The following is a 24968-nucleotide window of genomic DNA, read 5'->3' on the forward strand; positions in this document are numbered from 1 at the left end:
ACGATCAACAGCACTTCAGTCAGGAGTCTAAGTCTTAAGCACCTCCATTTAGAAGGAGTTTCACCCGAATGGTAGGGTCCTAAGTTTTCAGTTGAATATTTACATCTGCAATGTCTTTGCACAGATGTAGATGCCCTAGTGCTAAAAATCAAGGCCAGGGACTAACTCCCCACCCTCGGCTCTATCTCCACCCCCAGGATCTGTGCAGCAGTCCCCACCCAACCCAGGGAGCAGAGGACCTCATTCGGGGGATCAAACGGCGACCTTCCACAAGGCAGGGCACACCACTTGCCACCTGAGCCGCTCTGCCAGCCCTCCTGCTTGGCTCTTAAGTACTGCGAGGCACAGACTTTGCAGATACAAACGTATCTGACTTTTTTTTTTGGGGCCCTTCCTTGAATCCAGCCCTGGACGCAGGTGCAAGTCAGCGGCAGAGTTCCTTGAGCCTCACCTTTTCGCTTTACAGCCGATGGGCTCTCTCAGGGCTTTCTGTCAAACCTCGGCCCATTTCTCAGACAACTGGATTACTTTTCTCCGATTCAATTACGTACACAATAAAGGCACTGTAAACAGAAATTACACGCCAAGGTAATTGAATTCTTTTTAGACTTTTATTTTCCTGTGACCTTTAATAGAAGCGAAAAATCCAATAGACATTCTCCATAATGCAGCCCCTGGAATTTTCGTGGCTTGCTCAGGATCCATAAACATAAGTTAGCTCAGTCAAAATTGGTACTAGTAAGATCCAAACTTTTACAGACGCGCCTTGGCCTTGCTAGGACTTCTGATGAATTCTCTAAATATCGTTTAGCTTTAGCTTATTTCTTTATAGATTACATTTCTTATGAAACCCCTGCACAGACAGACCCGGAGAACAGTCCCAAAGGCCCATATCTCAAAACACAGCATTTGATGTTAACATTTTCCCATATGGTTTCTTTCAAGTTACTATCCAGGATACCCTGGAGCAGGGGGGGGAGGGAAGAGCAGAGCTTCTAGATCCTGTGCATTGTTTATGTTCCCAAATCTCCTCTCACAGCTCCTGTAAACAGCATTGATGGGCACTCAATTACCAACAGCATCGATGCGCGGTGGACTGGAACGATTAAGGGAAGTCTTTCATTATATTTTTATGTGCATTAAAATTTTTTTTTTTTGAAAAGTGTTATGCAGGACCAATGATTACATAGGAAACCAAAAGAGGTGGAAAAGGCTTAATACTTGTGTGCTGGTGGTAAGATGGCCCTTTATCAGCTGCTTTAAACATTTTATCCCAGGTATCAGCCACACAGCACGACTATCTGTAAAAAATCACTCCTTGTTTATCTGTTTTAAATTTATATATTGCCTATCCTTGAAAACAAGGCTCTAGGTAGCTTACAACAAACACATTCATAAAATGCATAGAAAAAAAAAATCAATACGAAAGCTGAATACTATAAAAACTTCAATAAATATAATACAAATACAAAAGATAAAATGCATTCCAACAAAATTACAGGCAGGACCATAATCCTCTCTCTGGAATTAAACTGATCTGCTCAGACTGCTTGTTGAAATCAATCTTGTGAATATTCAGTTACGGCTTAGAGAAAACAAACTACAAAGTTCAGGATGTGTTTGCTCCAATTCTGTGGCACAACAGCATGAATAAACATGATTTTAACCCATCACTGCAGCTTTAATGGAGTTTATTTTTAGCATTTTTTTTTTATAACCAAGTTGTTTTTATTTGCTTATGTGACTTGTTTTATATCATTATGGTTAAAGCATAACTAGCAGTTTTGTATTACATGACAGTGAAAATATTGTAGATGCATTGCACAACTGCAAATTGTTACTGAAGGTCTGCCAGGTCTCCCTTGTTTGGCATAAGAATCCCTCATTAGATAAAACATTGACCTATATTCCTGTGATCCAACTCCCCCTGAAGGATTTAGATTACTAGGCCCCAAGGGAGGGAGGTAATTCTAGAAGAAACTATAATACTCAAATCCCACTAACAAAAGTGGGGAAAGAGTGTGATAGTGCACAATCACAAATGGGGGGGGTGAAATGACATCTCTAGGCAGCCCCAACACTGTGCCAAGGACCCTCCTCAAGGAATTCCATGCAGCAAATCCAAAAAGACAAAGTTTTCTGAACAAGTTTACTTATGAAGCATAGGAGGAGAAAAAAAATCACACTTGAAAAAAAACTGGCAAGAAGGCATTGGTAATTCAAACAAAATGTGCGCATGCAAAAAGTAACAATTTCAATAATCGGGCGCCTTAGAAATAATCAGCATACGCTACTGCACAGAAAAATAAGGAAATACACAGGAAAGGAGGAGTTTTATCTCTTGCTCAGTCCACAGTTCCAATCAGAGCACAGGGAAAGAGGGAATGGGGGGACACCTACGGCCCACTTAAGAGCTCTTTTCTAAGATAAAAGTTGTCCTTTTTAAACAAAAGCCCCGGAGCTAACAATATTTTCCCCAGATACAGCGTGCAGCTAACGCTCCCTGGTGATTATTTACCCCAAACTCAATAGACAATCCATTCCAAAAGCAAAACACTTTCCCCAGAGATCAAAAGCTTTTGCAAATTGATCCTGACCAGGTGTCCTCTGTTTGAGAAATGTCTCTCCTCTCTACCTAATTTGCAATACGCCATTGTCCAGTAGGAAAAAAACAATCTACTCACAGTTATTGTTGAAAAGTAAGAATCTGTCCAGCCTTTGGTAGCGCAGATACCTGCTGTGTCCCCAAACAGTCTTGCACCTGGAATAGCTCCAGCAGAGAACTTTTCCTCCCCTCAGCCTTCCTTGCCACGCTGTCCTGCTCCTCCCTGGAATTGCTGAGATTCACTTTCCAAATCCCTTGATCACCCAAGCTCCTTCCAGTGATGACAGGGGTTGATTCTCTCTTTCTCTCAGAGACACCAGATGGCGATGGCAATGCTCCAACAGTCTCCTCAGCTCTGAAAAAATGTGGGGGCAAACTCTCCATAACTCAGGCAGCTCTAGGGGCTAAGGCAAAGAAAACAGGAAGGGCCAACCTCATTGGCTCACAAAGTCAGCTGGGGTCAGACGTAGTCTGTGGAACAGAACTGCATCATCAGCATCTGCCCATTAACCCTGTGTCTGCTGATTTTTCCCTTTGTCCTGAGGCAGACAGCAGTGCAAGCAGAAAGCACAATACTTGCAAGCCCTTAGTGTCTAAACCTGATTGCAGAGGGTGCTTGAAAACGGTTTGTGGCAGGCTTCTTTTCTATCTTAGGTACACGCCTCTTTCTTTTTAATCCGTAAGGGCAAACCAGCAGGCTGTCTTGTAAGCGCAAGGAAGTCCGTTGTAGGAGTAACAGGTATCTCCGAATTTAGAAATCCCCTCACATTCCATATTCGTCTGCAGAGAATTCCCAGCCCTTCTTCCTACCTCTGAATCTCCCCTTTTACTATTTTTCACAAACAGAGCACATTATTATTATAAAAGTGGCCTGAAGCCCTCTTACTAGAGAGGAGGGACATGAAATCTCAGGGAGCATTCTGAGTGTTGCCTTTCTGCCTTTCTTTGAATCCAGCCCTGCTTCAAAGCTCTGTTAATGGATTCCTTCGTTACTATGTAAACCGGTGTGATAACACTAGCTGAACATAGATATAGAAAAACAAATAAATAAATAAATAAATAAATGTTGCATCAAAATAACAAAGAGGAAGACCCAGATCAAAATTAGTTTCAGAGTCCAGGGGACATCATAGGTTTTATAGGTCATGATGTGGGGAGAGGGCTGTATCTGAGGGGTGCCCCTCTTGAGGGGGGAAGTCCATCATCTTCTCTGTTAGACACAGGGACCTCCCTGTCTTAGGCTGGCTGGCATCCTCAGTCTTCACAAGGGGGGCTTCAACTCCTCCCCCTCTGGATCCCCAGGGAACCACCTCCTTGGGGGGGAACAGCACAAGGGTTCTCTGCTTCGGCCCATCCCGTTCGGACAAAGGTGGCAGCCATCTTGGCTCCATTATCTTCAATGGTGAAAAATGTTCCAATGTCCCCAAAGTTTTTAAAAATGGTGACAATGTCTCAAAATAGGCAAAATCACTGTCTAAATGTCCTCGTTTAAGCAGCCTCCATGTTGGGTGCCATTTTTATGTAGCAGGCCCCTGTCTTGTGCTGTGAACACCATCCAGGAATGCCACGGGTCCAGGCCGAGTCCGGATTGGGATGGGGGGGGGGGGAGAGAAACTAATGGCAAGGGCCCTGGCAGAGTCAATCTCACTTTAGCTATACAATTTCCAGAAGGTGCCAAACTGTCCAGAATAGGAGCAAGGAAGTCAGAATCAACAAAATAGGGGAAAAAAGCAGGATACAAACCATTCACCTGGCACAGCCAAAATAACCAGAATCCTTGGTTGATGTTCAAAATAAATTGTTTATTGTAACTTAAATAGAAGTATCCAAGCCAAGACTGAGAAAATCAAAAACAGCATAAAAAAGATCAAGATGAGAAAAGCAGTAGTGTCTGGATTCTCTCACTTCTCTCCTACCTCCTCGTGCACCTTCATCCGTGAAAATTATATCTTCACCAGTCAAGGCAGGATAACTAGCGTGCGGCTCCAGCATAAACAAGCCAGATGCACAAAATTCCCCAATCACAAAAATATTAAACTGGGTTTCAAAAACTTCAAAACTCCAACTGTAATGCAAACTCTCAACAATCCTCAAGTCTCTTGAGTTCTCAATAGTCTCAAAACTTCTCTTCACCCTTGCAGTCTTGGTTGCTTGGGCAGAAAGATCTTTGACGCAGTCTTTTGGGATACTGGTGGGGGAGGGGGGGAGGGGTGCCCTTCCCTCGGGACAGATCAATCTTACCAAAATCTTGTTCCCCTTCTGCTGTATCTCCAGAACACTTGCTTGAGATCCAGGGAGGAATCTCGCTCTTCTTATCTCCTGCATCGCCTTCCCTCCTAGCGGGAGATCCAGTGGGGATGTTCATCCTCTTTCCAGCCCCCTAACCCTCTGTGGGTCTCTCCTTCCCTCTGAAAACTGAGCATGCTCATGGGGATATTTATATCCCGCACAAGCCTCCCGCAAAATGTTGGGATTACAGCAAAGGGAGGAAGCCCGAACATCAAAAACTCCCTCCCACAGGCTATCGCTGCAAAATACTGGGGGTAAAATTAAATTAATGACAGGCAAAGCCCCCGTCACATAGGGAAATGGTTAACTTCCATGCTTATGAGGCCAGCCCCACTAAATACCCTGCATATCCAAACAGTGTGTCAATCAGCAAAGGATAACTGGGAACATTTCCTCAAAGACCAGAAAACTCTGGCATTATGCTCAAATATAAACCAGCCTTTGAAAGAAGCATCCACTTAGCGCTTGGCTTATGCAGCTGACTCCAAACAGAATTAATGCAGATCAAGAAAAGCCCAAGTGATCACTTCCCATGGATCAACCAAGGCCATCTCTTTTCCCCGGATGCTCAGCGCGTCCAAAGACAGAGCTAATCTACGGAGGATATTTCTCTGCCACCTGGCACACATGACCAGGTTTCTCAAAGGCCTTGGAGTGAAACAGAACTTTTGTTCTGGGGAGACATCCAAGAGAAGGCACTCGGGTGCAGAGAGAACTAAATTCCAGTGTACATGTTGGCCTTTTGTGAAAAGGGAATGGCATGAAAGGGACAAAAGCAATGCCAAAAATACTACAAGGTAATATATACACCAACAAATCTTCTTACAGGATGATCCTTTATGCAAAATCAAGTTCCTTGTAAACCGATAGGATGTGCAAACGGTTATCGGCATATAAAAACCACTAAATAAATAAATAAAGTAAGTAGAGGGCCACTGGTAGCCAGGCTGTGATGGATTCTAGGTTTGGGGTTTGTTTTTTTTTTTACAAGTGGGCACCAGAGGGAGATACAGCTCGAGGGGGATACTGCACAATCCTAGGTGCACATCTGCATTTCAAAATCACTAGATGGGCACAGGGCCAAGACACCAGCAGAAAAGGCCTATAGACCACTGCTACAGTGAAGGCCTTAATTTGGTAGTGCAGATTTATTTCAATGGAAGAAAATCTCTGGTATGATCAAGGAATTGCCTTGGCAGAACTAAGCAGTCATTCAGGTGCAATGAAGGCGTCTTTCTGTAAATCAGAATTAATCTCTGAATTAACATAATTTCAGGTTACATTAAGTAACCGCAGTCGTGAGCATCCATAGATTATAATCTTGTTACTTGCTAGTTTCGAACATCGGAGACAAGATACTGTAGCCATTAACATGTAACTTCATGGGTACAGCATGTTTTGTATCTGTGTGTGAGCCTGAGTGAGCGCACAGTGATTAAATATATTGCAGCAATTATCCACCTTAGGACAGAGGATGGCTGCAATTCTTTTTCTGAGCTCCAGCACAGAGGCTGCTCCCTGCTAGGCAGAAATGCTGAAACTTCCAAACATGGCTTATATCCGTGCAATTTAAGGGTCCTTGGTCTGGAGCTCCTCCATCGCCTCCCCATATCATGTGCACGGCGCATCCTCCGGTCCTGCTGGGACCCGGCTGGTGTCGTTATTAAATCAGTATAACCACAGGGTCTTGGAACTGCCCAAGCTGCTTGCGATTGTTAGTGTAAGGCAGGAGGAAGCAGGGACTTCATGAATGATTAAACACGGGCAGTGGAAATCCCTGCCTTCAATATATCCGTTTCTGAGCTGCTTTCATAACGTGCTTTTCTTTAACTGTCCCCCGCTCCACGTCTCTTGGAAATGTGGCTGTGTTACAAATCAAAACCACCTGTAAGGCTCCAGGAGGTACTTCAGAGCTTCCTTAGCCTAGTAATAAATGACCTGGCAATACACACATTAAAATCTAGATCCAGCAGCGTCCTTAATAAAACCATCAAATCTGCAGCAATGACAGCTGATTTCCCAGACCCAAAAAAAATATTTTACACATGCATCATATCTCTCCCAGTCACATCTCCACACATAAAATGTTTACGGGACTCATCTATATGTACATTTGTAGAAAAAAAAAATCAATTAATACATGTTTTTAACCGAAAGCAGTAAGCACCTATTCCTGTATATTAAACCTTGGCAGCTTGGCCTTATTGATTTCAGTGGCTATCACGAGGCGCTGTTATAATGAAGTACTGTGCACTGAGAAGAATTACAATAGGGTTCAACAGAGGTAGAACCAAGGTGAGGCATTACAATGACAGAGAGCTGTGTATAGAATGTCCACTGCATAATGTATAACCAGGAACTCTGCAAGCGGCATGTTGTAGGAGCCGAAAAACCAATCGTAAAGAGACGGATGCCGGGCAGGGGAGCTGCCCACATGAGGCAGCAATTGAATGAGGGGGAAGCAGAAGATCCAATTATTTAAGCTTGCAGCAAGTCTCACCTCATTATTACTGCAGTCTCGCTCCTGTTTGCACCGTTGGCCTTCTACATATCGAACCATCGCTCATAAACGGGGTGGGGAGGGGAGGGGGGGTGCCTCAGTCGCTCTAATTTTATCTTTTGATCTGAAAAAGCTCCAAATATCACTCAAGGCTTGGCCCGTGGACCTCAGCAGCGCTGTAAACAATGAACGACTTAATGTTCCGTGGCTGCAGCTGCGTCCGGAGCAATGCTGAGAGGCGCGCAGAGAGAAATAAACGCCCAGAGCCTGCCCCTGCCCTCCTGGGTCCCCCCCCCCGTTCATCTCCATCCTGGCATTCTCAGTCTGCCGTGCGGCTGTGAGCCGCCACTGCTGCCATCTCTTCTTCGCTGCCTGGGCGTCGCCAACTCTGCTGGGCCGCCTTGCTTCTTGTAGGGCCTGAAAGGCCGACGACATTCATGGGTCGTGGTGTGCTGCCTCCCGAGGTGTGCATGGGCGCCTCTGCTTAGAATTTAAAGGGTCTGTGGCAGGAAAAGCCTTGCGACACCTTCTGATGATGTCCTTCCTAAAGCCTTATAAAAGGGCTCTTCAGCAGTTCTTCATTGTGTGCTGCTGGGTTTTTTTTTTGTTTTTAATATAAAACAAAACAGATTTTTATGCTTCATTAATGTTTTCAGTTATTCCTTTCAACAGTCAGGCCACTGCCAAACCCAGTCGCCTTAGGTGCTGAGCAACAAGGAAACTGGTGTTCTTTTGTTACCACTGTAGAATAGCAGTGCTGCAGTCTAACTTAACCTTTGCACTTTGTGTAGGAGAATCGCTGGAAGAGAAAGTATTTCAGTACCTCGAGCCCTGGGCACCATGTGTTCTGCACATTAACTATATTTATTCATACACATTCATTTACTGGTATTCAGAGCTCAATATAAAACACTGACAAATATACATAACTCATATAATAATAACGTAAAATGGTTGAATGCATCATTACATTTGTACTCACCTAATAGGTCACTAAGCTCAGCTAACAAAGGTCTTTTGCAGATTCCGTCTGTTCTGGGTGCACATTTGAGTGAAGTAAGGGACAGATCCATCTCAGTGGCAGGCACAAGGTTATGGAACACTATTGCCAGTAGAGTTGAGAATGGAACCAAATACCAAGCTTTTAAAAAAAAAGGCTTGAAAATCTGGTTATTTAGCACTGCATTTTCCGTCACAAATAAAAAAAAAAATACATCAACGAACTGAAAACAGATCGAAGGTTTCTGGAACTTTAGAATAGAGGTTTTATTTGTACCGCATGATTATATGATTTTGAATTTTATGTATAAATAGATTTTTATGTATTTGTAAAACTTTGATTTTATTGTAAACCGCCAAGATTGTATTACAGATTGACGGTATATAAATAAATTAACATTAAACATTAAACATTCATTGCCTTTGTAAAGGTCTACTAGCGCTTTCAAGGTCCTCCATGTTTCCTGTCTCATAGTCCTGATCTCCTGGTTCCTGTGGTCTCTTCGTCTTCTTCCTGTATCCAAGATCTTGCCTTGTTCCTGGTTCCAAGCCTTCATCCTGTCTTGAGTCGTCAGAGTTGCTGTTGCCGGTTGAAGTCTTGGAAGTCCTTCCTTGGTTTTAAAGTCTGAGTTCTGAGCTCCTTAAGTCCTGTCCCTGGTCTTCGGAGTTCTTGTTCCAGCTTCTGTCTTGTTCCAAGTCTTTGAGTCCTGTGCCTGAGCTTCTATTGGCACGGTCCACGGCCAACCCTGGGGTTGTGTATGACACACAGCGGCACTGGACTCTCTCAGAGCTTTCATCTTGTTCCAAGTCATGAGCCTTCATCATGTCCATGTTTTCAGCATTTTGTCCATGTCCCCAGAGTCATCTTCAGCGTCCTCAGCCTCCGTCTGATCTCACACTCAAACTGCTTCCAAGCGGCAGACTGAAAGGGCTTTTAAGTAGCCGGAGGGCTACTTAAAAGCATGGGCTCTCAGTTCCTGGAGCATGTTGGACGTCCGAGTTTTCCTATTCCCAAGTCAGTACTCTTCTTGTTTCCAAGCGAAGCTTGTTCCTGATTCCAAGCCAGGAGTATTGCTATTTCAGCCAGCTTGTACTCGGATGCGTTTGCCTGCCAGTGGCATGGACCATGGCCAGCCCCAGGAATGTGCAGGTCGAGTCGCGGCACAGGGGTTCAAGCTCTCAAGGATCCCTCCATGCTCACAGCAAGAACTCAAAAGTTCCCTGGTATGAATGTCAGACTCATGGGGTGGTCTCAGTGGGGAGGGCCAAGGAGACTCATGTGCACTATGTGCTTAATCCCTGCAGTCTCCTTCCTGAATCCACAAGCATGTTTCCTGTTTCACATGGGAACTGGCAGCGCTGGCCATACACTGAGTCCCTGAGACTCATGCTGTTGGCTCTGCAGGAATGAGCAAAATGGGGGAGCACACAGGCAGAGGGTGAATGGTGGGAAGGGGAAGGCAGAAAGAGTGAACCAGAGCCTGCACCTAAAGGCACTGTATGCGCAGAGATTTGGGGCTACGTGGTGGGGACGTTTTATTCCCTTCAGTTAATTTTCCTTTCTTGACAAGCATTTTTCTTCTCCATTTTCATTCTCACTGGATCCAGGCTGTATCACTCTTAGCAATGGGGCATTCGTCTCTTCCCCTTTGTTGTTACCAGCAAAATGGAAAAGCCCCAGAAGCAGGAGTGGTTTGGGGGAGCCCTGCACCCAGCAGAGGATAAGGAGAGTTGGACGCAGAGGGCGGGGGGGGGGGGGGAATAGAGATATAGAAATCAACACTCGGAGAGGTTTTCCCTATATTAATATTTTGAATCACCTTGCAATGCTTGTGCTCTTGAGAGAAGTGAAGGAGAGAGAAATGGAGAGGGATGCAGACAGCAAGAGACGAGGGAAAGAGAAAGCCAGGAAAGAGAGGAGGAGGCGGCGGAGAGGCAGAGGAAGGAGGAGAGGGAAGAACTGTTGGGCTAGGGATCTGAGGCACGATCACAGGAGCTCTGTACACGCCGTGCGCTTTGCTCTTGTACCAGTTGCCTCGCTGACACAATGGACTGCACTTCCAGGGCAGGACACAGATTCTACAGTTCAGCTGAATACATAAACCCAGACAGGCAGGTTAGACACGCTTTCAAGTCCCAGGAAGATCAAGGCAACACCTCTATGGAGGGGGACAAGAGCAGAAAGGGACATTCAGAACTAGCCAAAGACATCGGGCATTCCAAATTAAAAGGATCAATATAAAAGGATTCAGTAGAAAGGGACATGCGTTTCCTCGGCCATTACCAGACATAATCCTGCCCTCCCTGTCAGTCATCTCACCTGCTCTGCTTCCTCCTTCACAGCACCATTGGAAGAGAAGCCACAAATCAACCATGTATTCGGCAATTTGGCAAACACTACTAGGTCAATTTATTGTTGTTTATTGTGCACCCCTGTTTAAATGAAAACCAGCATGATGTGATTGTATCATGAATGCCGGTATATAAAAATCTTAAATAAATAAATAAAATAAAATAAATTTCTGAGGGAGTATTTGTAGGACTGGCTAAGTTTTCCCCATAGAGTGCACTAGGAGCGTCCCAGTGATAGGAGGTTTAAGAGCCATGGTGGCAATTTGAGTGATAGTGAGGGTCCATCCGCTAAAAAAGGATAGGTTAGTAGTCAGATGGGGGTAACATTCAGCCACTGGCCGACCTGTAAAGTTAGCTGGATTTTGGCACAGCTGCAACACTGAATATAACTTGACTATCTTAAAGTTATCCAGCTGACTCTGGGACTGTCCTTCAGCACAGTCAGCGTTATCTGGATTAAGTTATCCAGCTACCTCTGAATCTTGGAGTTAGCCCGATATCTTACCTCCATCCCAGAATGCCCCCAGAACTCCCCTACATTATTTGGCTACATTTTAGACAAACAAGCTATCCGGCTGCAATTTAGCTGAATAAGAAGCTGAAATATCCGAAAGTCAGGATTTAGCCAGATAATTCACAAGATAGAGAATCATTGGTGGGAAGGGGAAGCTGCATAGTGAAGGGGGTCTGGGAGAAGCAGAAAGGGGCTGCTGTGGGGGGGTCACTGTTCTTAGCCAGTTGGCGTGAGTTCCCATCTGGGGAGGGCCAGGGCAATAATCTCCTACTCCTCCTACAGAGTAGGGAGAAATGAAAAACAACCAGAAGGGAAAATGAGAGCAGGAAGGGGCAAGAAAAGCGAGTTTTCATATTTAATTTTTAAAACTAGCAAATAACAATGACCTAAAGTGACTGCACTAATTCAAAGGTGGTTTTTGTTTTTTTTTTTTTAAACCATTGCATTGCATACCTGCTGCCATTGATCCCAGCTGCGTTCTAGGTCCTCTACACCTGGCTGCTCTCCGCGTGCTACCACCAGGTCCCATCAAAGAACAGCTCCCAGAGTGCCGCCACTCTGACACAGCCCGGAGAGATGCCGGAGCTCCCTGCTGGTGCAATCTGAAGGAATTATGCAGAGAAGTGGGGTTTTTATGCCCAGGGAGCTGAATCAGAGTGGCACCTGGGCCCGACCGGCTCGGCGTTCTGCGTTATAGAAACATTGCTTTATAGGACAGCCTAGCCATCCTCCGCCGCTGCTCTCTGAGTGTGGCCCTACCACCGAAACCCTTTAGTCTCTCTCCAAGTCACTGTCACCAGCTTTGCAGACACACATATATATCTACTGTATATATATATATCATTCACATTTTTCTGGTTCCTTAAGCCTCAGTGGCGTGTCACTGATCAGCACAATTGACTCTAATAACTCCCCCGCCAGACTCTGAGAACCAAAACTGGGGATGCATTTTATTAGCACCATTTTGCTTTTATACACCCATCAACCTTTCATATTTAATCTCCTTCATCATGAGAGCTGATCATTTTTAATATCTGCCGTTGACGGAGAGCTCCCTGTCGTTACTCTGACATGCTATAAAATATTACCTCTATATGTCACAGAAAAGGCCAGGAATCAATACCAACCCTATTTCACAGTGCTGCCGCAAATCACGCCCGGACTAACAAATTGTTTAAACGTAAGCGCTTTCAGTGCCAATAAAGAGCCTGGCTAGTCTGGAGACATTCTCGCACCTGTCAAGGTCCCTGCTTCCTTGCTCTGCACAGCAGCCCTCTCCCAGCCTGCTCCCTTCGGCACTTAGCCCTCGTCCTCCTCTTCATCGCCGTATGGAAAGCATCTCCCCCCACTCGGCAGGAAGAGCAGCGGGGACGCTGCTCCCTAGATAAAGCCCGGTACCGTGCTGACTGTCGGCATGCTCTGAGGGAAGGTGTCCTGGTGTTGAGTACGGCAGGAGAAGGAAGAAATATGGACCCTGCCAGCATGCTTTATCGTTTATTCCCCAGAGGAACATTTGGTAGTGTGAGAGACAGACAGGCCCAAGGGGTGATACAGAGCTGGCAGGAAGTAAAGGCATCCCCCATACATCTCTGCCAATGAATCTCACTCCTACCCCACAGCATCTCCTGCCGTTCCAGTACCGAGATCTTCCCCCACCCCCCACACACAAACATACCTCATTCCTGCCCTGCTGCATCCTCTGCTGTTCCAGTACTCAGATACCCCCATCCACACACACACACACACACAGCTCTGCAAAATGCATCTCACTCCTACCCTATAGTACCTCCTGCTGTTCCAGCACTGGGATCTTCCCCCACCTCACACACACAGAGCACCACAGGGAAGTACCTCATTCCTGTCTGGCTGAACCCTCTGCAAGTGGCCACCCCCCACATACACAGGCTCTGCAAACGTATCTTACTCCTGCCCTGCAGCATCCTCTGCTATTCCAGTACTCAGACACCCCCACCCCACATACACACAGCTCCGCAAAATGCATCTCACTCCTACCCAATAGCACCTCCTGCTATTCCAGTACCGAGATCTTCCCCCATCCCCCCACTCACACAGAGTGCCGCAGCTTTTAGCAGAGCATTCTACCCTAGGAAGGGTAGCACCAAAGCCAGGGAAGCTTGTGCAAGGAAGGCTGTTACACTGAGATGTCTACAAGTGCAGTGCATCATGCATAATAGTGGAGCAGCTTCTTGGACAGTTGTACAATTGGGCCGAGCAGGGCCATGGCTGTAAAAATCCATGAAAGATGATCACGCTCCCATTGTCCCTGCCATTGACAAGAGTGAGAGTAAAAAAAAACAAAAGAAAAACCCACCTGTTGTTCCTTAAAGGGAAAGCTGCAGTCATTGGAAAACGGATGAGTTGAACGGGTTTTGTAATCTTAAGTTTCCACAAAAGCAAAGCCATGCAAGTTTTTCTAGAAAACAATGCCCTTCCCCAGACTCTCCCCCCCCCAAAAAAACCCAAAGCATTATAGCAAATATGAGAATAGAAAATATGGTGATACAGCAACATGTATGATTACTTCCTATAATTATTATTATGAACTAATAAATAATATTGATTAGTAATAAATAAACTGACTTTTTTTTTTTTTTTTACTAACAGTCAGAAATGTCAGGATTTTCTAGCACAAGATGGTTGATGGTAGAATACATGAGGGAACTAAGGGATAGAGAAGGGATCTCCTGTGGAGAGTCATAATAATTATGCCCTTTGCAAAGAGAAGTAGCTTTGGGTTGTGGGAAGCTCACTCTGTCACATACACAGACACACAGAGTCACAGTGTCTCTGTCACACACAGAGTTTTAAATGACGGGTAGCTCTCAATAAAAGTCGCACATGCACAGCTGCATTCTCTTTCCCTCACACACACATAATTTACAAAATATTAAAACAGATATACGCAACTAATTTACAACAAAATGGGGCTTGAATGATGGTGTTTTAGCTGTCAACATGTTTCGTTCTCCAGCTGATCCACCTCTCTTCCCTTGCAAACACGCCCCTTTCAGCCCCCCATCCTCTCCCCATTCCTATGATCGACCTCTCATCCCCAGATCAGAACAGGAGCGGAGGGGGCGGGATTAGGGAGTGAAGCGGTGCCCTCTACTCCTGCCTCCTGTTCCCTGCACAGTGCCCGGGAAGGAAGGGGAGGAGCTGGAGCAGGAAGCAGAAGGCTGTTCTCTGCGGAGTGAGATCCAGCTCAGTTGAGAGGCAGCAGATCTTCAGCTGGCCCACCAGCCCTGGATATTTGCCATTGTGGGTACAGGTCTATTGGCAAATCCAGGCCCACCTCCTTCCCCCTCACTCAGGAGGATGGTAGGAGGAGAGCAATTATTATTCTGGGTTTTCATTCTCTGCTGGTTCACACTTGTATTTCATCAACTTTTCCACCTCCAACAGGCTTTGCAGCCTGGGCAGCTGCCCCCCTTGCCCATCCCTAGATACAGCCCTGTTTGTGTTAATGGGTGAGAGAGAACGTGAATGTGTAGAGCCATGTGCTGGTTTACACGGGCAAGAAAATGCAGTCGTGGGTCTGTTTTATGGGAATTGGAGAATGTAAAAAACATCAGTGTTGTTCTGCTGGAGCACAGTACATCATAGGGAGGTCCCTTTGGCTTGTCTCAGCTGTGCTGGGTTTCCCATGTCCTGCGGCAGCAGCAGATTGTGCCATGGGGGTGAGTTATCGGTTGTTGTAATTTGGGAGGATACAAAAGGGAGGGGGGTGGCACTGGTGTTAACTGCTGTGTCATGAGAGGCTACCTGCACTGGTGAGAGACAGCAGCAACAGAACCCATATCGAGGCACTTTCGTGGGCAAGCGAGATGGAAAAGCGACAGGAAAACAGGCCACGGCAGGAGATGGGGCTGCTGGGGCATGGTTCTGGGAGAGTTAAGAGTGGCAGCAGCGGTGCAATGGGCCGGGGTCGAGTCAGAGCAGCGGGGGCTGTGCCCCTAGCAGAGGGGTGCCAGTGAGACCCATGAGAAACAGTGCCTTTCTGTATGAAGTCTGCCAATATCCCCAACCAATCAGTGACTGAAGAGGGATTAGGGGGCTGGCTTCCTCGCTGCTTTCAGGGAAAGACTAGATATAAGTTGGCTTTCATAGTATATATGCTGTTACTATAAATAACATTGACAATATATACAGTACCTACAGGAAATGCACAGACATGATTAACATAGTTCTGACAGATGAGAGAGCAGCGCCTGGCCCCAAGGAGACGGAGTGAATGGGAAGGGTGATACACAGAAGGCATTGTTGAAGGAGTGGTTAGGAGTAATGATGACTCTCCCCATACCTGAGTTGCACCAACTGCACCAAAATGCCATTAGACATATTCCAACCTCACAGCTACAGGATGGGACCCATGTATCGATATAAATAGAAACACAGAGACCTCCAGACCCATCTGGTCTGCCCATTGTCCCTTCCTACTGCAGTACCACAGACGCTGTAATCTCCACCTTAACCCTGATGTTCCCACCACTGTGCCTCTCCCAAATCACACCCACCCCCCCCTCGCACATGGAGGCTGCTGCTCCATCCACCGGAAACACATGCTGTCTTATATTACTCCTTCGTCCATTCCCTTCCAGCTTCATGATCCCCTCTTTCCAGAGCTTCCTTTTCTATCAGGAATACCCCACCTCAAATAAAGCAAAAAAGGCTCCTGGAAATGCTAGCTATGGCTGGGAACATGCCTGATATGAATCTAAGAAGCACCAGACGCACTAAGGCATTAATTTACTTAAATTTTAAACTCCACCACACCTGCTCTGTCTTCCTCCCACTCCCTCATGCTGAGCTGCATTTCATTAATTGTCTTCAGATCCATCACCAGCGTTTCCCCATGTTCTTTTTATGCAAAAGTGTTTTGATCCCGAGATGTAAGGCCCTGAGCTACAGTACACACAGGCTAATTTACAGTCGGGTCCTGGGGTGCAGACCATCCAATTAACTAAACCATGTTCTGTGGCAGGGGGGGTGAAGGTTCAGGACGCTCAGTCTGTCAGCTTGTTGGGTCTTTCTATCTACAACCAGCTGCAACAAGCCACAGAAAGTCTTACAACCATCAGCGCCGAGGAAGGGATCGCATTAACTGGGTGACAGGAAGGGGCTGACTGGGAATGACCTTTCCACGGCGGAACATGTTACAGGATGTTAAGATTAATTCAAAATTAAGTTGCCTGAACTAACGTTTGCATTTTCCCAGAGTGTTCCTGTTGCTCTCCACCAGCCTGCTGTTTCCTCCACCTCTGGGGACGAACGGCAAAGGGGCTTAGGTATCCCCTCCTGTGCCCCTTTCAAACCCAAAGCAGTCAGTGCTCCTCTTCAATCAAAAACAAGGAGCAATTTTCTACTCTCTCCCTAAGAAACGTCACCCCTCTCCAGTGCAGGCCAACAATAGCGTATGACAATCCCTGGTTTATATTCAGTCTCAAAGGGAATGACCTAGACAATTAGCAGACCTACCCCTAGGAGGTAGTGTGATTCGCATCGCCGTCATGCTGCTGTTATAGCTTTCCATTGTGCCTTCCACTTCATTCTGGTTTTGGTGGGAAAGCTACAAGGGCCACACTTATCAGGTGGGATGGAACTTGAAATGCCAGGCCTGAGTATGGAGTTCAATCAACAACACTGAGAAAGGGGATCCAGGAAGTGGGCAACGCAGTACTTGGAGGGTTGTAAGCAGGTTAAGTCAAAATATGCAAGTTAACCTGGCTGTTAGGCCAAATGTCCGCAAAGATAAATATTTAATGAGTATTCTTCAGACCTGTTTGAGGCCCTTAAGGATCAGAGGTGCCAACTCCTGCTTCTACTCGGTGAACTCAAAGAAACCTCCCCTACCCAGTTAATAGGTGTGATGCTCTCTGACCAACAGAGGCTACCATTTCACTGAGCATTGCAATGTTATATACAGAGAACGTCATTCGGGCGGTTCCTTTTTGCTCAGAGTAGACCTGTACTGGGTAAAGGCCACAAATGGCCAAAAGGGTTGGCTTGTTGAGCTTTCATTCATTTTTGCTAGGCCTAGTCTGGACTGGAGGTAAACACTTCAAAGGCAATGAATCCATATGTTCATCAATTGCAATTCTCAACAGCCCTGAAAATCTGGCATCACTCTTGTCGACTGCCCCGCCATGTGTCTTGCTTTCCGAGGTGACAAGTGCATCATCCAGTCAGGGAGTCAAGCGAGTGCATCAAGGTCAACGAGATGTTTGGGGAAACAAATGCAGCTCATCACCGCTCCCTGTTAACATGCACACATACACACACACATTCAGGGAGAGATTTATTATACAATCAGTGAGGTTACAGAGGCACAAAGCAGTGTATTCCACTGTCACTAATCTGACAATGAGCCATCAAGATGTCATTGGTATGCTGCAAAAGAACAAAGCAGCTGCGGCCTTTGTGAACATTATTTTAAAAAATGCATCTGTCTCAGATTTTAGAGGACAGTTTTCAAAAGTTTTTACATGGTAATTTAGCAGCTACCTGGGTAAAATCTGGAGCGGATAATTGTCACCCCCCACCCCCCCATACTCACCTTCTGCGGGTCAAAGTACTCATGCTGCCAAAGGATGGGAGCTGTCAGACAAGCAGTGATTTCAAACTGACATCCACAGGCAAGGTTTACAATGTCGACTTGGCACCTGCTGCAAGTCTGCAAGTCCTGAAGTTACCCGTAGTGCCAACCATCCTCACATTTTCCATAGGGAGTTTCCTTTTGAAAATGCGGTCGCAAGCACAGACAGCGGAATGGGTGGGCCGCTGGAGCCATGGCTTTACCAACGTTTTGCTCCGCATGGCATCACCAACCGGGGAGCTGGGAGTGGGTGGGGGGAGCTTGGTTTGTTTGTCCCCTCCCCAACCAAAACGTTGTTTTGCTGCTCCATGGGTACAAAGTCCCTACAGGCCCTGCAAGCTCCCCACGGGATTTGATTATGGGCTTCCTAATTATTATGTGGGTCAGGGGATGGGCACAGGAATGTAGAGCCCATCATCTTTCAGACTGGATGACTCAAGGGTTAGATGCAGGAACACAGACCCTCTCACCTCCAGAACTGGATGGCCCAGGGAATGGGCACAGGTATACAGAGGCTGTCCCCTTTAGAAGTGAATGGCTGAGGGGGCTGGCACAATCTTGCCTGCGCTGTACTGTGCCTGTTCTGTAGCACAGCATAGTGGGGAGGTGATTGTGCTGCCCCTGGCTAGACCGTACCAGCAAGAATAAATGGAGAACGTTAGGCTATATTAACATCAGTAAACTAGCCTCTGAACAGTGTGGGTGTTCTTGTTCTTTTAACAGAGAAAGTAAATATTCATATCATCTGTTGTGATACCCAAATATCTAGAATGACCTGTTCCTTGTGCAGTCGATAGGTTCAAGGCATTCATTTCGCTACTTTTAGTTAAGCAGTCAACAAGGAATCAAGGAGGATATTGTCTTGGCAGGTGCTGAGGGAATACAGCTGTCCTGGCCTTTCCCAAAACAAACAAAAGTTCCCTAAATGTTTTATCTGTGGTTTTCATCCCTGCATTAGGTAGCAGACAAATGTGTGCAACAGGAAATCATTAGGATTGCTAATTCAAAGATGGAATTGAATTGTTGTTTGCATTCCCGGCTTTAATGAGCCTTCGGCATGACTGATAATAATAATGCCATATGATCTCACTTCTTTAATAGAGTATTGATGCTTTTGACAGAGATATCACTCGCATGTCAGGTGTAACTCCTGCTTTTTCCCCTTGCTGCCCTTATGCTGTATGACCTTAGTGTCATTCAGAAGAACCAAGAGGCATATATGAAAGCAATCTCTTAGACCACTTCACCATGAGTAGGGGAAGATAATGATGAGCATTGGCCTTTTAGAATATGTTCTTATGTTAATATATGGACTGCATGCCTCAGTGAATGGTAAAGGGACTTCTGGGCTTCCGGTCAACAGTTTCAGTGCAGCAAGCTGAAATGATTGGCTAAGGGATCAATAGTTTTAGGGACTGAATAAAATCAAGTCATTGAAGCAGGGATACAGTATTTAGAACCTGGGAACTGTCCTTGTTATTGTCCATTCTGTATCCTGGAATTTTATCTTACTATTACTATCAATATTTAATAGAATATTTTCCCTTTTATACATATAGTTCAAGCCTCTTTTACTCGCCTGCAAGTGCATTCATTCTACAGCTACCTGTCACTTCTCCTCCCTTACCGCTCTCTCTCTACACCATCCCTCGTGAGCTCCACTCATCAGGCAAGCCACCCTTATCTACAGTATTACGGGGATGCATTTGTTTCAAAACAGCACGAAAGACGCAATGTGCAGCAAAGCACTCAGTTTCATTATGCGTCATTTCATAATGAAAAGAAAAAGCCCAACAAATCCATTGGGTTTTCCTTTTCATTCTTTATTTATCTTTATTTAAAATTTATGAATCGCTTACACATAAGCACTAAGCGATGCACAGGTAAAACAATCATAAAAGCACAGATACAACAAAACTTGAAACACAAAATATAACATCTTATACACTCTATTAATCTTGCTCCATCGAACGCTAAAAAGCATTCGGAAGATATTCATAATTAATAATAAGCCTCTCTAAACAGAGAAGTTTTGAGCAAGGTCCTAAATGTCTTCATGCTATCTGCCAGATGCAGTGCCTCCGGAAGAGAGCTCCAAAAATTAGGGGTTGCAATCGAAAAAGCACAGTCTCTTGTGGTGACAAGCCAAGCATGCCGCATAGATGGTACACATCCAGAAGTCTTCTCAGTGATGACCTCAATTGGCGTGAGGGACAGTAGACATGTGATAGCACATTGCACCATGGAGAATCTGATGATGAAATTAACCTAAAACACGTTGCACCAACCCTCTTCAGGATACGTTCAGAAATAGGTAACCAATGGAGATCAATCAGGACTATGTTTCCTGCCTGAAATTAACCGAGCGGCTAAGTTAAGCAATAGTTGCATTGACTTTAGTGTCACTGACAGAAGGCCAACATAGATGACAAAACAGACGCCTGTACAACTGTCCAAAAGTCAGTTTTATCAAGAAGTTTTTCAAATTGCGCAGAATTGGCATAAAAGTCAGATTTAATAACCGCCTTCACATGAGGACAAAATGACAGAAAAGGATCTATTAACACAGCTGGGTGTTTTTTTAAGCTAACACACAACGGAAATGTGGTGACCTCAATTGTAATAGATGTGTGTTGGATTTTGGTATATGGTCTCTGGATTAATACAACTTGAGTTTTTGCAAAGTTCAAGGCCAATTATTGAAAAAGAGCCATTTCTGAATAGTTGATAAACAGATTTTCTCCAATTCAATTGTTTCTGGCCACGATGGAAGAACACGAACAAAAAAAACTGTATGTCATCCGCGTCTAGTTTCTACCCGTCGCAGAAACTGGCAAGAATTTTACATAATGGGGCTAAACAGAGGCTGAAAAGCATTGCCTACTTGGCCGAGCCTGTGGATTAATTCTCCAGCCCTGCTGCCACCGCCAACAAATCCCTCCCGCAACACTGCCGCAAGACAAAAACTAATCACCCCATTATCTCCGTATCTACGTTACCCCATCTTTGGGACGGCTCCCATTTTCAAGATGGCGCTGGTCCCATTTGGTTGTACAGCTGTCTGCCCAGCAGCATTTTGAAATCAGGACCCAGTGGGACAGGAGTGACTGGGGATCTTTGACCCCTATAAATGAACTTGGATGAGTAGGAGGAGGGGAGGGAGATGGGGAAGGCTGGGAGGAGAGTAATTTTTTTGTACTTGTGGGGGAGACAGAGTCCCTTCCTTTCCTTTTTTCTTTTTTTTTACTTGGGGGGGGGGGGCCACTTTGGTGTTTATTTCATTTTAATTAACCATTAAATGAAAAGCAAAATGAAGAAAGAAACAAAATGAAGAAAACAAAACAAAATATTTTTTCTGTGCATATCCCTATTATCTAGGGCCTCCTCCTCCATCGACAGCTCCAGACTCCGTACTTTCCACCTCACTGCTCACTCAGAAAGCCTGGAGCAAGCTTCCTGAGTCAGTGCATCATGCTCCCTCTCCAGCCTAAACACCCACCTTTCAAATCTTAACCTCTGATCTTCCTGATCACAAACTTGTTGATTTTAACCATTTTCCATTAAAAAAAAGAAAATCCATAAGTCTTTTATTTCTCCCGTTTATTTGAGTTGAATGGACGGTAAGCTCTATATAGAAGGAACTACCTACGTGTATCTGGAGAGTGCTGCATACTGTAATAGAAATGATGTCATTGAATAATATTTCAGATACCTTAAAAGATAAACGGGCCTGCTGTGGACAGCTACCCTGGTCCTGCTGATGACAAGTTTACGGCTCTCATGCAAAGGGAAGAGGAAGTTTATTGAGGCAGAATCCTTTGCCACTGCTGCCGGCAGAACCTGCTCCCATTTCCACTCCCGGCCACATGAATCACAGCGCTTGAATGATGTCACAGTGCAAAATCTATTGAAAGTAAATGGAATTACATTTTAATGGGCTCGGTCTGGATGATCTTTCTGTGTTTTAGAAATGCATCTTTTTGAAAGTTGACATTCTCTTTTGGATGCCAAAAGTCTGTTCCAGTCATACCATGTGCATCGGGGTTTCTGGGAAAAAGGGAAAACTGGACCAGCTTTAATCAGAAACACCCCCCCCCCCCCCCGCGCCCCCCCTCTCCCCATCGCCCCCTTTCTCTCATTCTTCCTTCCGGACCCCAGGAGATCACAGAGTCCAGTGGATTGATGCTCTCCAGATCTGAGCTACTGTTTTGTTTCACAGCTTGTGAGTCTTACCAACATTTTTTGAAGCACAAAAGTAAACATTTGACCTTTCACCCCATTATCTGTGAGCAGCAGAACTGGGTCAGGCAGTGTCAGATAAGATTTTCCCCAGCCCTGATCTAGTTTGTTGGGGCAGGCCCAAGGTATCCAAACAAAGTTTCGTATATTCTCAGCTCAGATGAACTTTCTTTCGCTCCCCAGTCAACAAACCTCACTCGGTCACAAACTTTGATTCTATAGTAGCAAACAGGACTCATGATTGCACACTTTGACTTATGTAGTATTTGTTCTTGCATTCAAGATGTGCCCTATAAAAATCTCTTTATAAAACCTCTTTGGTCCCTAACCTGGGATCTCTGTGATTGCTTTGATGTTAGATTTATGAAATATAACTTTTTTTTTTTCCAAAACCCCTCAATTAGCATGCACAAGGATCTCAGGTCCCTCTGCAATGAGATGCCGAAAGCCTTATTGTATATTGTATATTTCTTTTAATGCCTTGTATACCTTGTAAGTAAGTAAATAAATAAATAAATAAATAAATAAATAAATAAAGAGCAAACCCTGTGATCTCTTTTGCAGTTTTCCTGTGTGGTGCAGACTATGGGCTTGGTTTGTAGAACCATAGCACACACTATTACAGTATGCAGCTGACTCCCAGGAAGTTGACTTTTGGGTTTATTCTTTTTATTTATCATTGTCAGTCCATGTCTGATACCTACAGTATCTTGCCACAGATGTTCAGGCCCTCCAGCAGCAGTAGTATTAAAAACAAGGTCCTAGGATTTAGAGTATTTATTTATTTATGTATGAATGTATTTATTTATTTATTTATTTATTTGAAAGTGCTTATATACCGCTTATTTTGAATATACATAAGATATGCCACACTGGGTCAGACCATGGGTCCATCAAGCCCAGTATCCTGTTTCCAACAGTGGCCAACCAAGTCACAAGAACCAGGCAAGTATCCAAACATTAAATACATCCCAAGCTACTCTTGCTTATTAATTAATAGCAGTTTATGGATTTTTCCTCTAGGAACTTATCCAAACCTTTTTTAAACCCAGCTACACTATTGGTATATAAAAACCTTTAAATAAATAAATAAATAAATAAATAAATAAACTGCTGTAACTAAAGCTAACTAAGCAGCATACAGACCAATACATTATAGTAATGCTCTTTAATAATGGCAAGACTCTCAGACTGCAGACAGAACATGGTGAAATCAAGAAGGCGACATAGCCCACCCTGGTGACCACTTCAAAGATGACAATTTATCGCAAACGTACCATGGAAGTTCATCATGACACTAAAAACTCAGCTTGGGGATGGGAAAAGCACCCTTCAAGTCTGTGTCCCTTGTCCATGCCTAGAGAAAGCAACAGCCTCACCCCATGGGGTCAGCCACTATGGAATCCAACTAAGGCAGCTGCGACATGAGCCATGGCCACCAGCAGTCTAAAGATGGAGAACAACCAGTGGACAATATACTTCTAAGCTGCAGTTCACATTCTTGCCACTAGAGGCTGCTGGAGCCTACTCATCGCTCTCCACTGCGGGCAACCTTCTGTATTTCATGGTTACAGTTTATTGACTTAACACAGACCTGCGTTCAGCAGCATCTGCCTGCTTATGCTTGCCATTAGTAACCTAGCCTTCCCAGTGCTGTAATATAAGAATGTATTTATTAACAGTGCATGGCCAGGAACTCAGTCATTTTACTTTTTTAAATATTTACAATAATCTTGCTCATTTTATTATGTGTTAATTATCCCATGTTCCATGGTTAAATTAAACATTTACAAAAAAAGAAAAAAAAAATCTCTGAAAGGGAGAATGGGTAGGGAAGGAAGCGGCGAGGGAGCAAAAGTGCACGGGGGACGTGTGAGTGAGGGAGAGTACATCATACACACACAAATAAACCCCCATCCTGCCATCCATCCACCTTCCCCATCCCCCCTGCTTTCCTAGGTGGGCAGATATTGGGGAGAGGGGGAAGCAGGGGGGCAATATTGATGGAGGAGTGGCAGGACTGCCAACTTTGGAGAAATCCAGAAATGTTATTACTGATCCTCTGCCACACCCCTGCACCCCTGGGAGCCTTGGGACCCTGCCTTCCCTCTTGCCAAGCATTTCCAATCACCAAAAGGGCCAAACATGAGCCTCCACCTCCAAATCCTTCCCAGCAAACAACTCTGAGGGGGCCCTCTCCCTCCTTGCCCCTCATCCCCCGGCTCAGGAAGCCCCTGTGGAAGAACCCCCTCCCTCCCTCCCCCTCAGCCCCCTCAGTGATCTAAGATGTACCATGTGACCCTTCTCTTGAAAACTTTAGAGACCCCCCCCCCCCAAACTGATGCAGGTGTCAGCGAACTGAGATTCAAAGTGCAGGCATTTAATCAGCCTTTGGGAATCATTACGAATTGGCCCTAGTTTAAATCTAGTAGTAGAGGGAGGGGTGCACCGTTTTGGAAGAGCTCCTCCATTTGAGGTTGCTTGAATGGCCAGTCCCCCTTGCTGTATAAAAGCCGGCCGCATCACTGCAAGGTGTGGCAATGTTTAGAGGGCAGCTGGAGGAGAAGGAGTGTATTTGGAGCTAAAGTCTGTCCCCCTGTTCAGGCACTAGGCCTCACAGCCTGGAATCCTGCCTGGAATAGGAAGGGGGCAAGCGCTCCACTGACGCCGGCCTCAGGGGTTGTTTCTGGGCTTTTGGACTCTTATTTTGGGGATTTTCTTTTTCTGCGAGAGTCTTGGTTCCCCTGGCTGGTGGGTTTTTGGGGAGTCCCTGGCTAGGGTTAGATCAGGAGGTAAAGAAGTTTCCACCGATCTCTGTCCCCCATACAAGGTGGGCTGGAATTGAGGTGACTCACTG

The 24968-nt window shown here is 45.3% G+C and overlaps 1 long non-coding RNA gene across 1 annotated transcript in view; it reads right to left on the bottom strand.

Moving 5' to 3' along the window:
• The window catches only part of LOC115074590, a 33008-nt gene extending 29869 nt beyond the window's left edge, over nucleotides 1-3139 (bottom strand). Inside the window, exon 1 of the long non-coding RNA XR_003852289.1 lies at nucleotides 2685-3139. This is a non-coding gene — a long non-coding RNA (uncharacterized LOC115074590). The remainder of the gene's footprint in view (nucleotides 1-2684) is intronic.
• Nucleotides 3140-24968: the final 21829 nt, after the last annotated feature.

The sequence above is a fragment of the Rhinatrema bivittatum genome, chromosome 12, assembly GCF_901001135.1.
Source record: "Rhinatrema bivittatum chromosome 12, aRhiBiv1.1, whole genome shotgun sequence".
Taxonomy (NCBI): domain Eukaryota; kingdom Metazoa; phylum Chordata; class Amphibia; order Gymnophiona; family Rhinatrematidae; genus Rhinatrema; species Rhinatrema bivittatum.